The following is a 14,704-nucleotide window of genomic DNA, read 5'->3' as shown; positions in this document are numbered from 1 at the left end:
AAACGTACATGGACAGCCCATTTTCGACCAGGGAGCCAAGAGGAGACAGCGGAGAAAGGAGAGTCTCTACCATAAACGGTGCTGGGAAGCCTGCACAGCCACATGGAACACAACGAGAGTACACCATGATGTTACACCTGGCACACACACCACCTGAAATGGATCAAAGCCTTGAATGGCAGACTTGAAATCGTGAACCTTGTAGCAGAAGACCTAGGCAGAGTGCTCTTTGCCATCGGTCTGAGCCGCCTGTTTGGAAGAAGCAAGTCCGACTGGGCCAGGGCAACCAAGTCAACAAGAAACCAACGGGACCACGTCAAATGCGGACGCTTCTGCCCAGTGAAGGAAACCATCGACTGAATGCAAAGATAGCACAACGACTGGGGGAGGATGTTTGCAAACCACACATCGGACAAGGGGTGAAAAGCCCAAAGATGCAATCAACTCGCACGTCCCCACAGGAAAAAAAAAAAAACAACAAGCCAATGAAAACCTGGGCAGAAGATGGAAACAGAGATTTCTGCCAAGAAGATCGAAAGAGGGCCAACGGGTGCATGAACACTTGTTCACCGTCATGAAGTCTCAGGCCAATGCAAATGCAAACTGCAAGGGCACAGCAGCTCACTGTGGTCACAATGGCTATAAGGAAGCAGACAGGAAGCCACAAGTGTCAGAGAGGAGGTGGAGAGAAGGGAAGCCTCCTGCACCGTTGGTGGGAGTGCAGACCGGTGCAGCCACTACGCCAAGCGGTGTGGAACTGCCTCAGAACTTTAAGAATCCATGTCCCATATGATCCAGCTATTCCTCTGCGGCGTGTTGATCCAAAGAACTCGGAAACACTCCTGCCTAAAGACATGTGCACCGCTGAGTTCACCACAGCGTCGCTCCCACTACCCAAGACTTGGAAGCCTCCCTGGAGCCCAGCAAGGGACGAGTGCAGAAGGAAGATGGGCTATAGCCACGCAATGGCATACCAGTCAGCCGGAACCAAGGATGCAATCCAGCCACTTGTGACCACCAGAATGGCTGTGAGGGTTTTAGGGAAGTGAAACAAGCCCCAGGGAGCAAGGCAAGTACCGTAGGACCTCACTTAAGAGGAGAAGGAAAAACAAGCGGCAGGAACAGGTGGCACGGGACATTTGATTGGGGGTTCCCAGAGACAAAGCGGGGAGGTGTGAGAGGGTGAAACAGATGATGAGGCACAAGTGTGTGGTGAGGGCCTGCTATTAGGCTTACGCAGGGGAAGATGATGTAAGCTACACGGAAGTCTACATCGATGAGGATGCAAATCGGAAAGATATAGGATGTTCTAGTGCAGGGCTGCGGCAATAAATTCACCTAAAAGCAAAAAAAATCCAAAATGGGGTCCAGAATGACGGCATAAAGCTTTGGGGCTGAAAGAGATTAGAGAAGGTGAACTTCCAAGGCTGGAAAATCACCTCAAAATGCGTACTGATGCTACAGAAAGGTACACCCTTCCAAATAGATGAAGAGGAATACTACCCACAGAACATGCTGCCTGCTAAACCCATGCACCCACGGAAAAGGTTACCGTCCAGGATGTTACTACTAATCACCTTCACGAATAATCCAAACAGGCCCACGTGTTCCCAAGCTCAGGCAAAAGGTTGGTCCAAAAGTCCACTTCAGGGCCGGCCCTGTGGCGGAGCGGGTAAGTGCCCACGTTCCGCTTGGCCGGCCCAGGCCTCACTGTTTCACATCACGGGTGCAGATCACATTAGCAGTGTTAGGACATACAGATTTCATGGTACGGTGCGGACAGGGATCATAAACTAAGTAGCAATGGTGAGGTCACGTTATCAATACGCACCAGAAAAAGAACCGTGAGGCTTTTACAATCCATGAACGCATCTGGTACACTTCCCCAGAGGAAGAAGGAAGGAAAACATGGGACCTGCCAAGGTGGAATCGGCAGAGTGCTAGGAGATGGCACGATCATTGCGCGTCAGAGGACTGCCCGGGCAACTTCAACTTGGGAGGGAGTCCAGGACTTTCTCTGGGGAACGTCCACCCACTTGGCCATCTACATAAAATGTAAGAGGTAAAACCCAGGATAATCTTACAGGACAGAAACCAGTGCCTAGAGAGAATGTAGCAGGCCTTCCAAAGTTCGAGGAGCAAGACAGAAACCGACAAGAAATCGAGAAAAAGGAAAACTATCCTACCAGGAAAGGGTGAGGAGTCGGACTGGCCTGAGATGGCTCTGAAACTCTGTGTGCACGCAGGTTGTCAGGACAACTTCGAATTTTGAGGTTGTTTATGACATCACGAGGATCCTGTCCGCCAAGATGGCCGCACGGTTACAGACCGAGGATTGGCCTAGGCTAGGCTATTACAGGGAGGGATACCCAGAAACAGCTTTGAGAAACAGAAAGCGGACACAGAAACTGGAAGACATAAAACAGACGCTGATTCGAGGGGTAAGAAAGGAATCCTTGGCAAGAAGCGAGAATAGAGGGACAAGCCCCGAGAGGAGAACGTTGTCATCTATTCAAGTCTATGGGGAGGCCATGCTGATTCAAGCTTGCAACTTGATTGGAAGCAAGAGGCCGGACTTGGGCCTTCTCAGACCTACGTGGTCCTTCTGCCTTAAGCATAAGCCAAAGTCAAGAATGAGGTCTTGAGGACGTTGAAGAGAAGACTCGATGCCTCCTTTCCTAGGCCCCTGGCATTCTTTGCAGATCAGTCTCACTTTCCATAGCTCTGGCGTCACGGGGGCCCACCGGGTACATGCTAATGTGTCCCAAGAGATGTCTTGGAAGCCTTGAAGGAATGGAGCCCCGTCACGCTTGGGCTACGTCTCTTTGTTTGGAAGTGCTCTACAAGGGTGCTGAAAAGCACCCTTTTCCACAGGGCTTCGTTCCTTCGTGAAGGCTGCCCTCCCAGGCTAGTGTGCTCAGTTTGCCTCCATCGAAATTCTCTCCCCCTACCTCTTGCCGTAGAAGGATTATGGATTATGTGTTTTGACACCACATGTAAGGAAGTGGGCTGAAAATGAGAACATTACAATTCTGTTGCAAGAAAAAGAAACAGGCCAGGGCTGAGGATGTAAGCCAAACAAATGGCACAGCCTATAGAAATAAAGGAAGCCCGTATCTAGACGGCACCTGGGGGAACGTTCCAGGATCAGGGGTGAAGTTCGAAACTTCCCAAATCCGGAAAGGAGACAGAAAAATATCTTTCCTGGAGAGAGGGATTCATCAGATTCGTCTAATTTGTCTTGGAAACATTGTGTCCGTGAAGGGGGATGCCAGGACCACCTCGAGTTTGGAGTTTGTGACCTCAGGATGTCAAACCAACCCAGATGACCACGTGTTCCCAGTGCTTAGTTTGACCCAGGCTAGGACAGCAAAGACTCCTTCAAGTGACCGGTGCAAATTCAAAGACAACAACCAAGAGTCACGAAAGCACTCCCACCTCGGCCTAGACAACATACGGTGATTCCAGAAATGCCAAATGAATCACTTGGAATGAAGGGGAACGGACTGATAAGCATGTCTAAGGGGGATAGCCGAGAAATACCATGACGATTCTCCTATGGAAAAGAGACAAAGGTCCCAGAAAATGGAAGGCGAACAGAAATCACCCCTGGATAATCCACAATGAAAGATGATGTCCGTCTTTAGACAGACTCTGCTGGAACGTTTGAAAGGCAGAGAAATTCACAAGCCAAAAGACGCCAGCGAAGGTCAGGCTGGGCTAAGTTGGCAGGGTGAGCTATGAGACTGCTCCAAGCGGGCCAGGAAACCGTGTGTCCGTGAAGCTTGCCGGGACAGCAGAGACACGATTATGACCAATCCTCTGACATCGCAGTGGACCCGACAAACAACCTGGCCTCATCTACACAGTGCCAGAGTTGGGCTCAAGTAGCATATTCAAGTCCCATTGCCCTCAACTGCAGGTTGCCAACGGAACATGAAAGGGGCCGGCCGGTGGTGCAGCGGTGAGGTCCGCACCTTCTGGGTCGGTGGCCCGGGGTGGGCCGGGTGGACCCTCGGGTGAGCCTGCTCACCACTGCTTCAGGCATTCTGGGGCAGGCGTCCGAGGTAGTGTAGAGGCAGATGGGAAGGGACGTTAGACAGGGCCAGACTTCCACAGCAAATACGGGAGCATTGCCAGCAGATGTGAGCTCAGCGATGCACTTCTGCCAGAACAAAACCGATTCAAAGTTGCAAAGCATAGAGAAACTGAAGCTGAAAAGAAAAAGTGAACAACTGCATGCCAGTGAGAAGGATGAGATCTCTATGAAGAAACTTAGCAAAACAGGTGAAAGCCATGGCAATGGAAAACTAACAAACGTTGGGGGACAGAAGTTCAAGAAGACACAAGGAGAAAGAAGGAGATTCCAGGATCTAGGAGTGGAAGCATCAACACACTGGAAACGTCCCTACCGGAGCAAGGAATCTCTGGATTCCATGCAATCCCAGTCAAAGTTGCAGCAATGTTTCCCACAGAGACAGAAGAGGGAATCCTAAAGCTTCTAGCCAGCAACAAGAGACCCTGACTAGGCAAAGGAATCCTCAGGAAAACGAAAAAAGCAGGACGTGGCACACTTTCCGATTTCAACATATAGGACGAAGCACTAGGTACCGAGACGGCACAGTCTGGGCCCCAAAACAGGCACACAGACCCATGCAACAGAATCGAGAACCCAGAGCCCAACTCAAACGTACATGGACAGCCCATTTTCGACCAGGGAGCCAAGAGGAGACAGCGGAGAAAGGAGAGTCTCTACCATAAACGGTGCTGGGAAGCCTGCACAGCCACATGGAACACAACGAGAGTACACCATGATGTTACACCTGGCACACACACCACCTGAAATGGATCAAAGCCTTGAATGGCAGACTTGAAATCGTGAACCTTGTAGCAGAAGACCTAGGCAGAGTGCTCTTTGCCATCGGTCTGAGCCGCCTGTTTGGAAGAAGCAAGTCCGACTGGGCCAGGGCAACCAAGTCAACAAGAAACCAACGGGACCACGTCAAATGCGGACGCTTCTGCCCAGTGAAGGAAACCATCGACTGAATGCAAAGATAGCACAACGACTGGGGGAGGATGTTTGCAAACCACACATCGGACAAGGGGTGAAAAGCCCAAAGATGCAATCAACTCGCACGTCCCCACAGGAAAAAAAAAAAAACAACAAGCCAATGAAAACCTGGGCAGAAGATGGAAACAGCGATTTCTGCCAAGAAGATCGAAAGAGGGCCAACGGGTGCATGAACACTTGTTCACCGTCATGAAGTCTCAGGCCAATGCAAATGCAAACTGCAAGGGCACAGCAGCTCACTGTGGTCACAATGGCTATAAGGAAGCAGACAGGAAGCCACAAGTGTCAGAGAGGAGGTGGAGAGAAGGGAAGCCTCCTGCACCGTTGGTGGGAGTGCAGACCGGTGCAGCCACTACGCCAAGCGGTGTGGAACTGCCTCAGAACTTTAAGAATCCATGTCCCATATGATCCAGCTATTCCTCTGCGGCGTGTTGATCCAAAGAACTCGGAAACACTCCTGCCTAAAGACATGTGCACCGCTGAGTTCACCACAGCGTCGCTCCCACTACCCAAGACTTGGAAGCCTCCCTGGAGCCCAGCAAGGGACGAGTGCAGAAGGAAGATGGGCTATAGCCACGCAATGGCATACCAGTCAGCCGGAACCAAGGATGCAATCCAGCCACTTGTGACCACCAGAATGGCTGTGAGGGTTTTAGGGAAGTGAAACAAGCCCCAGGGAGCAAGGCAAGTACCGTAGGACCTCACTTAAGAGGAGAAGGAAAAACAAGCGGTCAGGAACAGGTGGCACGGGACATTTGATTGGGGGTTCCCAGAGACAAAGCGGGGAGGTGTGAGAGGGTGAAACAGATGATGAGGCACAAGTGTGTGGTGAGGGCCTGCTATTAGGCTTACGCAGGGGAAGATGATGTAAGCTACACGGAAGTCTACATCGATGAGGATGCAAATCGGAAAGATATAGGATGTTCTAGTGCAGGGCTGCGGCAATAAATTCACCTAAAAGCAAAAAAAATCCAAAATGGGGTCCAGAATGACGGCATAAAGCTTTGGGGCTGAAAGAGATTAGAGAAGGTGAACTTCCAAGGCTGGAAAATCACCTCAAAATGCGTACTGATGCTACAGAAAGGTACACCCTTCCAAATAGATGAAGAGGAATACTACCCACAGAACATGCTGCCTGCTAAACCCATGCACCCACGGAAAAGGTTACCGTCCAGGATGTTACTACTAATCACCTTCACGAATAATCCAAACAGGCCCACGTGTTCCCAAGCTCAGGCAAAAGGTTGGTCCAAAAGTCCACTTCAGGGCCGGCCCTGTGGCGGAGCGGGTAAGTGCCCACGTTCCGCTTGGCCGGCCCAGGCCTCACTGTTTCACATCACGGGTGCAGATCACATTAGCAGTGTTAGGACATACAGATTTCATGGTACGGTGCGGACAGGGATCATAAACTAAGTAGCAATGGTGAGGTCACGTTATCAATACGCACCAGAAAAAGAACCGTGAGGCTTTTACAATCCATGAACGCATCTGGTACACTTCCCCAGAGGAAGAAGGAAGGAAAACATGGGACCTGCCAAGGTGGAATCGGCAGAGTGCTAGGAGATGGCACGATCATTGCGCGTCAGAGGACTGCCCGGGCAACTTCAACTTGGGAGGGAGTCCAGGACTTTCTCTGGGGAACGTCCACCCACTTGGCCATCTACATAAAATGTAAGAGGTAAAACCCAGGATAATCTTACAGGACAGAAACCAGTGCCTAGAGAGAATGTAGCAGGCCTTCCAAAGTTCGAGGAGCAAGACAGAAACCGACAAGAAATCGAGAAAAAGGAAAACTATCCTACCAGGAAAGGGTGAGGAGTCGGACTGGCCTGAGATGGCTCTGAAACTCTGTGTGCACGCAGGTTGTCAGGACAACTTCGAATTTTGAGGTTGTTTATGACATCACGAGGATCCTGTCCGCCAAGATGGCCGCACGGTTACAGACCGAGGATTGGCCTAGGCTAGGCTATTACAGGGAGGGATACCCAGAAACAGCTTTGAGAAACAGAAAGCGGACACAGAAACTGGAAGACATAAAACAGACGCTGATTCGAGGGGTAAGAAAGGAATCCTTGGCAAGAAGCGAGAATAGAGGGACAAGCCCCGAGAGGAGAACGTTGTCATCTATTCAAGTCTATGGGGAGGCCATGCTGATTCAAGCTTGCAACTTGATTGGAAGCAAGAGGCCGGACTTGGGCCTTCTCAGACCTACGTGGTCCTTCTGCCTTAAGCATAAGCCAAAGTCAAGAATGAGGTCTTGAGGACGTTGAAGAGAAGACTCGATGCCTCCTTTCCTAGGCCCCTGGCATTCTTTGCAGATCAGTCTCACTTTCCATAGCTCTGGCGTCACGGGGGCCCACCGGGTACATGCTAATGTGTCCCAAGAGATGTCTTGGAAGCCTTGAAGGAATGGAGCCCCGTCACGCTTGGGCTACGTCTCTTTGTTTGGAAGTGCTCTACAAGGGTGCTGAAAAGCACCCTTTTCCACAGGGCTTCGTTCCTTCGTGAAGGCTGCCCTCCCAGGCTAGTGTGCTCAGTTTGCCTCCATCGAAATTCTCTCCCCCTACCTCTTGCCGTAGAAGGATTATGGATTATGTGTTTTGACACCACATGTAAGGAAGTGGGCTGAAAATGAGAACATTACAATTCTGTTGCAAGAAAAAGAAACAGGCCAGGGCTGAGGATGTAAGCCAAACAAATGGCACAGCCTATAGAAATAAAGGAAGCCCGTATCTAGACGGCACCTGGGGGAACGTTCCAGGATCAGGGGTGAAGTTCGAAACTTCCCAAATCCGGAAAGGAGACAGAAAAATATCTTTCCTGGAGAGAGGGATTCATCAGATTCGTCTAATTTGTCTTGGAAACATTGTGTCCGTGAAGGGGGATGCCAGGACCACCTCGAGTTTGGAGTTTGTGACCTCAGGATGTCAAACCAACCCAGATGACCACGTGTTCCCAGTGCTTAGTTTGACCCAGGCTAGGACAGCAAAGACTCCTTCAAGTGACCGGTGCAAATTCAAAGACAACAACCAAGAGTCACGAAAGCACTCCCACCTCGGCCTAGACAACATACGGTGATTCCAGAAATGCCAAATGAATCACTTGGAATGAAGGGGAACGGACTGATAAGCATGTCTAAGGGGGATAGCCGAGAAATACCATGACGATTCTCCTATGGAAAAGAGACAAAGGTCCCAGAAAATGGAAGGCGAACAGAAATCACCCCTGGATAATCCACAATGAAAGATGATGTCCGTCTTTAGACAGACTCTGCTGGAACGTTTGAAAGGCAGAGAAATTCACAAGCCAAAAGACGCCAGCGAAGGTCAGGCTGGGCTAAGTTGGCAGGGTGAGCTATGAGACTGCTCCAAGCGGGCCAGGAAACCGTGTGTCCGTGAAGCTTGCCGGGACAGCAGAGACACGATTATGACCAATCCTCTGACATCGCAGTGGACCCGACAAACAACCTGGCCTCATCTACACAGTGCCAGAGTTGGGCTCAAGTAGCATATTCAAGTCCCATTGCCCTCAACTGCAGGTTGCCAACGGAACATGAAAGGGGCCGGCCGGTGGTGCAGCGGTGAGGTCCGCACCTTCTGGGTCGGTGGCCCAGGGTGGGCCGGGTGGACCCTCGGGTGAGCCTGCTCACCACTGCTTCAGGCATTCTGGGGCAGGCGTCCGAGGTAGTGTAGAGGCAGATGGGAAGGGACGTTAGACAGGGCCAGACTTCCACAGCAAATACGGGAGCATTGCCAGCAGATGTGAGCTCAGCGATGCACTTCTGCCAGAACAAAACCGATTCAAAGTTGCAAAGCATAGAGAAACTGAAGCTGAAAAGAAAAAGTGAACAACTGCATGCCAGTGAGAAGGATGAGATCTCTATGAAGAAACTTAGCAAAACAGGTGAAAGCCATGGCAATGGAAAACTAACAAACGTTGGGGGACAGAAGTTCAAGAAGACACAAGGAGAAAGAAGGAGATTCCAGGATCTAGGAGTGGAAGCATCAACACACTGGAAACGTCCCTACCGGAGCAAGGAATCTCTGGATTCCATGCAATCCCAGTCAAAGTTGCAGCAATGTTTCCCACAGAGACAGAAGAGGGAATCCTAAAGCTTCTAGCCAGCAACAAGAGACCCTGACTAGGCAAAGGAATCCTCAGGAAAACGAAAAAAGCAGGACGTGGCACACTTTCCGATTTCAACATATAGGACGAAGCACTAGGTACCGAGACGGCACAGTCTGGGCCCCAAAACAGGCACACAGACCCATGCAACAGAATCGAGAACCCAGAGCCCAACTCAAACGTACATGGACAGCCCATTTTCGACCAGGGAGCCAAGAGGAGACAGCGGAGAAAGGAGAGTCTCTACCATAAACGGTGCTGGGAAGCCTGCACAGCCACATGGAACACAACGAGAGTACACCATGATGTTACACCTGGCACACACACCACCTGAAATGGATCAAAGCCTTGAATGGCAGACTTGAAATCGTGAACCTTGTAGCAGAAGACCTAGGCAGAGTGCTCTTTGCCATCGGTCTGAGCCGCCTGTTTGGAAGAAGCAAGTCCGACTGGGCCAGGGCAACCAAGTCAACAAGAAACCAACGGGACCACGTCAAATGCGGACGCTTCTGCCCAGTGAAGGAAACCATCGACTGAATGCAAAGATAGCACAACGACTGGGGGAGGATGTTTGCAAACCACACATCGGACAAGGGGTGAAAAGCCCAAAGATGCAATCAACTCGCACGTCCCCACAGGAAAAAAAAAAAAACAACAAGCCAATGAAAACCTGGGCAGAAGATGGAAACAGAGATTTCTGCCAAGAAGATCGAAAGAGGGCCAACGGGTGCATGAACACTTGTTCACCGTCATGAAGTCTCAGGCCAATGCAAATGCAAACTGCAAGGGCACAGCAGCTCACTGTGGTCAGAATGGCTATAAGGAAGCAGACAGGAAGCCACAAGTGTCAGAGAGGAGGTGGAGAGAAGGGAAGCCTCCTGCACCGTTGGTGGGAGTGCAGACCGGTGCAGCCACTACGCCAAGCGGTGTGGAACTGCCTCAGAACTTTAAGAATCCATGTCCCATATGATCCAGCTATTCCTCTGCGGCGTGTTGATCCAAAGAACTCGGAAACACTCCTGCCTAAAGACATGTGCACCGCTGAGTTCACCACAGCGTCGCTCCCACTACCCAAGACTTGGAAGCCTCCCTGGAGCCCAGCAAGGGACGAGTGCAGAAGGAAGATGGGCTATAGCCACGCAATGGCATACCAGTCAGCCGGAACCAAGGATGCAATCCAGCCACTTGTGACCACCAGAATGGCTGTGAGGGTTTTAGGGAAGTGAAACAAGCCCCAGGGAGCAAGGCAAGTACCGTAGGACCTCACTTAAGAGGAGAAGGAAAAACAAGCGGTCAGGAACAGGTGGCACGGGACATTTGATTGGGGGTTCCCAGAGACAAAGCGGGGAGGTGTGAGAGGGTGAAACAGATGATGAGGCACAAGTGTGTGGTGAGGGCCTGCTATTAGGCTTACGCAGGGGAAGATGATGTAAGCTACACGGAAGTCTACATCGATGAGGATGCAAATCGGAAAGATATAGGATGTTCTAGTGCAGGGCTGCGGCAATAAATTCACCTAAAAGCAAAAAAAATCCAAAATGGGGTCCAGAATGACGGCATAAAGCTTTGGGGCTGAAAGAGATTAGAGAAGGTGAACTTCCAAGGCTGGAAAATCACCTCAAAATGCGTACTGATGCTACAGAAAGGTACACCCTTCCAAATAGATGAAGAGGAATACTACCCACAGAACATGCTGCCTGCTAAACCCATGCACCCACGGAAAAGGTTACCGTCCAGGATGTTACTACTAATCACCTTCACGAATAATCCAAACAGGCCCACGTGTACCCAAGCTCAGGCAAAAGGTTGGTCCAAAAGTCCACTTCAGGGCCGGCCCTGTGGCGGAGCGGGTAAGTGCCCACGTTCCGCTTCGCCGGCCCAGGCCTCACTGTTTCACATCACGGGTGCAGATCACATTAGCAGTGTTAGGACATACAGATTTCATGGTACGGTGCGGACAGGGATCATAAACTAAGTAGCAATGGTGAGGTCACGTTATCAATACGCACCAGAAAAAGAACCGTGAGGCTTTTACAATCCATGAACGCATCTGGTACACTTCCCCAGAGGAAGAAGGAAGGAAAACATGGGACCTGCCAAGGTGGAATCGGCAGAGTGCTAGGAGATGGCACGATCATTGCGCGTCAGAGGACTGCCCGGGCAACTTCAACTTGGGAGGGAGTCCAGGACTTTCTCTGGGGAACGTCCACCCACTTGGCCATCTACATAAAATGTAAGAGGTAAAACCCAGGATAATCTTACAGGACAGAAACCAGTGCCTAGAGAGAATGTAGCAGGCCTTCCAAAGTTCGAGGAGCAAGACAGAAACCGACAAGAAATCGAGAAAAAGGAAAACTATCCTACCAGGAAAGGGTGAGGAGTCGGACTGGCCTGAGATGGCTCTGCAACTCTGTGTGCACGCAGGTTGTCAGGACAACTTCGAATTTTGAGGTTGTTTATGACATCACGAGGATCCTGTCCGCCAAGATGGCCGCACGGTTACAGACCGAGGATTGGCCTAGGCTAGGCTATTACAGGGAGGGATACCCAGAAACAGCTTTGAGAAACAGAAAGCGGACACAGAAACTGGAAGACATAAAACAGACGCTGATTCGAGGGGTAAGAAAGGAATCCTTGGCAAGAAGCGAGAATAGAGGGACAAGCCCCGAGAGGAGAACGTTGTCATCTATTCAAGTCTATGGGGAGGCCATGCTGATTCAAGCTTGCAACTTGATTGGAAGCAAGAGGCCGGACTTGGGCCTTCTCAGACCTACGTGGTCCTTCTGCCTTAAGCATAAGCCAAAGTCAAGAATGAGGTCTTGAGGACGTTGAAGAGAAGACTCGATGCCTCCTTTCCTAGGCCCCTGGCATTCTTTGCAGATCAGTCTCACTTTCCATAGCTCTGGCGTCACGGGGGCCCACCGGGTACATGCTAATGTGTCCCAAGAGATGTCTTGGAAGCCTTGAAGGAATGGAGCCCCGTCACGCTTGGGCTACGTCTCTTTGTTTGGAAGTGCTCTACAAGGGTGCTGAAAAGCACCCTTTTCCACAGGGCTTCGTTCCTTCGTGAAGGCTGCCCTCCCAGGCTAGTGTGCTCAGTTTGCCTCCATCGAAATTCTCTCCCCCTACCTCTTGCCGTAGAAGGATTATGGATTATGTGTTTTGACACCACATGTAAGGAAGTGGGCTGAAAATGAGAACATTACAATTCTGTTGCAAGAAAAAGAAACAGGCCAGGGCTGAGGATGTAAGCCAAACAAATGGCACAGCCTATAGAAATAAAGGAAGCCCGTATCTAGACGGCACCTGGGGGAACGTTCCAGGATCAGGGGTGAAGTTCGAAACTTCCCAAATCCGGAAAGGAGACAGAAAAATATCTTTCCTGGAGAGAGGGATTCATCAGATTCGTCTAATTTGTCTTGGAAACATTGTGTCCGTGAAGGGGGATGCCAGGACCACCTCGAGTTTGGAGTTTGTGACCTCAGGATGTCAAACCAACCCAGATGACCACGTGTTCCCAGTGCTTAGTTTGACCCAGGCTAGGACAGCAAAGACTCCTTCAAGTGACCGGTGCAAATTCAAAGACAACAACCAAGAGTCACGAAAGCACTCACACCTCGGCCTAGACAACATACGGTGATTCCAGAAATGCCAAATGAATCACTTGGAATGAAGGGGAACGGACTGATAAGCATGTCTAAGGGGGATAGCCGAGAAATACCATGACGATTCTCCTATGGAAAAGAGACAAAGGTCCCAGAAAATGGAAGGCGAACAGAAATCACCCCTGGATAATCCACAATGAAAGATGATGTCCGTCTTTAGACAGACTCTGCTGGAACGTTTGAAAGGCAGAGAAATTCACAAGCCAAAAGACGCCAGCGAAGGTCAAGGCTGGGCTAAGTGGGCAGGGTGAGTTATGAGACTGCTCCAAGCGGGCCAGGAAACCGTGTGTCCGTGAAGCTTGCCGGGACAGCAGAGACACGATTATGACCAATCCTCTGACACCGCAGTGGACCCGACAAACAACCTGGCCTCATCTACACAGTGCCAGAGTTGGGCTCAAGTAGCATATTCAAGTCCCATTGCCCTCAACTGCAGGTTGCCAACGGAACATGAAAGGGGCCGGCCGGTGGTGCAGCGGTGAGGTCCGCACCTTCTGGGTCGGTGTCCCGGGGTGGGCCGGGTGGACCCTCAGGTGAGCCTGCTCACCACTGCTTCAGGCATTCTGGGGCAGGCGTCCGAGGTAGTGTAGAGGCAGATGGGAAGGGACGTTAGACAGGGCCAGACTTCCACAGCAAATACGGGAGCATTGCCAGCAGATGTGAGCTCAGCGATGCACTTCTGCCAGAACAAAACCGATTCAAAGTTGCAAAGCATAGAGAAACTGAAGCTGAAAAGAAAAAGTGAACAACTGCATGCCAGTGAGAAGGATGAGATCTCTATGAAGAAACTTAGCAAAACAGGTGAAAGCCATGGCAATGGAAAACTAACAAACGTTGGGGGACAGAAGTTCAAGAAGACACAAGGAGAAAGAAGGAGATTCCAGGATCTAGGAGTGGAAGCATCAACACACTGGAAACGTCCCTACCGGAGCAAGGAATCTCTGGATTCCATGCAATCCCAGTCAAAGTTGCAGCAATGTTTCCCACAGAGACAGAAGAGGGAATCCTAAAGCTTCTAGCCAGCAACAAGAGACCCTGACTAGGCAAAGGAATCCTCAGGAAAACGAAAAAAGCAGGACGTGGCACACTTTCCGATTTCAACATATAGGACGAAGCACTAGGTACCGAGACGGCACAGTCTGGGCCCCAAAACAGGCACACAGACCCATGCAACAGAATCGAGAACCCAGAGCCCAACTCAAACGTACATGGACAGCCCATTTTCGACCAGGGAGCCAAGAGGAGACAGCGGAGAAAGGAGAGTCTCTACCATAAACGGTGCTGGGAAGCCTGCACAGCCACATGGAACACAACGAGAGTACACCATGATGTTACACCTGGCACACACACCACCTGAAATGGATCAAAGCCTTGAATGGCAGACTTGAAACCGTGAACCTTGTAGCAGAAGACCTAGGCAGAGTGCTCTTTGCCATCGGTCTGAGCCGCCTGTTTGGAAGAAGCAAGTCCGACTGGGCCAGGGCAACCAAGGCAACAAGAAACCAACGGGACCACGTCAAATGCGGACGCTTCTGCCCAGTGAAGGAAACCATCGACTGAATGCAAAGATAGCACAACGACTGGGGGAGGATGTTTGCAAACCACACATCGGACAAGGGGTGAAAAGCCCAAAGATGCAATCAACTCGCACGTCCCCACAGGAAAAAAAAAACAACAAGCCAATGAAAACCTGGGCAGAAGATGGAAACAGAGATTTCTGCCAAGAAGATCGAAAGAGGGCCAACGGGTGCATGAACACTTGTTCACCGTCATGAAGTCTCAGGCCAATGCAAATGCAAACTGCAAGGGCACAGCAGCTCACTGTGGTCAGAATGGCTATAAC

This window comes from Equus asinus, chromosome 23 (genome assembly GCF_041296235.1).
Source record: "Equus asinus isolate D_3611 breed Donkey chromosome 23, EquAss-T2T_v2, whole genome shotgun sequence".
Taxonomy (NCBI): domain Eukaryota; kingdom Metazoa; phylum Chordata; class Mammalia; order Perissodactyla; family Equidae; genus Equus; species Equus asinus.
This window is presented reverse-complemented; position numbering follows the sequence as displayed.